This window comes from Triticum aestivum, unplaced genomic scaffold (genome assembly GCF_018294505.1).
Source record: "Triticum aestivum cultivar Chinese Spring unplaced genomic scaffold, IWGSC CS RefSeq v2.1 scaffold224548, whole genome shotgun sequence".
NCBI lineage: Eukaryota > Viridiplantae > Streptophyta > Magnoliopsida > Poales > Poaceae > Triticum > Triticum aestivum.
The window spans coordinates 1-1,597 of NW_025263287.1; the positions used below are offsets into that span (position 1 = coordinate 1).

Genomic DNA, 1,597 nt, shown 5'->3' on the forward strand with positions numbered 1-1,597 from the left:
CTTTCTTTTGCTAGAATATATGAAGACAAATGAAATGAAAAAGCAGCATGCATGATGAGGAGGACTCAGGAGAAATAACACAAGATGGCAAGTGAGTTGCGTGTCAAGCGTATATATGTCCGATTATTCCAAAATGAAGTAGATATCTCATTCTTGTGACTAATCCTGAGAATGGTTTAATAACTAAACCATATTTGGACCAAACTCGAACAAATAAACATGGCAGCCCAACCTCAACTAAACTGTTTGATATTTTCCTCAGCCCAACTAAAACCAAACCTGTTTCATCTTTCCACCCAAACTGAACCAAACCGAATGGCAACCTGTGGGTTGGAACCATCAACTGAAATTGGTTAAAACTGTTCGCTCAAATGGGTTGAGCGCTGGGCTGTGGTCAGCTTGTAAATTACTAGGGATTGGTAAAGCATAGAGTACATACTCTGTCAAATTTACAAGAGCAAGCCAACACGGACACATGGACACATGGACAATGGGTTGAGCGCTGGGCTGTGGTCAGCATAGAGTACATACTCTGTCAAATTTACTCTGTCAGCACACACACGGACACGAGCGATGTCAGTTAGATGCTCTGTGGTTGAGGAGCTCGGCGACATGGGCCGCTGCGGCAGCACCGACATGACCTGCCCCAGCCACCCCTCTGCCTCTGCGCCCTCCAGCACGCCTCGCTCCATCTCCCTTATCGCCAACCCGATGGCACCGCAGCCGCCGCTCGTCATCAGGAGCTCCATCGTGGCCTCCATGAAGCACGGGCGCAAGCAGTTGCCGAAGTACTCGGCGGGGAGCGGCGGCGCCAGCCTCGACCGGCACTCGTCGAGAACAGCATGTGGCTGTGCGCCGCGCTTTCAACGCCCACGAACCGGCTCCGCAGCAGGCACACCCATGCCAGCACCGACGCCGCCATGAACGACGACATGCGCTAATTCCCCAGTGCGGCCACCGCCGCGTCCTTGATCCCATCGATCCAGGGGGAGGGGGACGCAATCACCGGAGACGAATGCGGAAACCCCTACTCGCTGGCGGACGCGTAGGCGGAGGGCCGGACGCAAGGCGGCTCATCCCGGCGAGTGTCTTGCCGAGCAGGTCGTCGGGGTCGGCAACGAGGGAGCGGTCGAGGACGGGCGGCGGCGGCAGCAGCACGGCCTGGGAAGGATCGGCACTGTCGAGGGCATCCTCGAGGTGGTATGCGGCGGCCCAGGTCTGGACGAAGAGAGTGGCAGAGGCGTCGTGGCAGGCGGCGTGGTGGATGGACACGCCGACGCAGACCCGCGGCCTGGGAACACGGTGGCCTGTAGGGCGTCGAGCGCCGGAGTGGAGTCCCATCCTTGCGGGCGAGCGCAGCTGGCTTGGCTGAGGTGACCCCGTAGCTTCCTCGCAACAGTCTGTTGACTTGTTGAGCCTTACGATGGACGCAAGTTGTAGCGGCCATCCACACTGGGATAAACTATGAATATAAACTGATCTCACACACCGGTTGTTAACCACGGGTCAAAACTGTTTTGAACTGGAACTGTTTCAGCCCATACCCACCCAAACCCAATTACTTCCTACAGTAAACTAAACCAAACTAAACTGTAGT

The 1,597-nt window shown here is 55.7% G+C and overlaps 1 pseudogene; it reads right to left on the reverse strand.

Moving 5' to 3' along the window:
- Positions 1–232: 232 nt before the first annotated feature.
- On the reverse strand, positions 233–1,400 carry LOC123177874 (anthocyanin 5-aromatic acyltransferase-like; annotated as a pseudogene).
- Between the last annotated feature and the right edge of the window lie 197 nt (positions 1,401–1,597).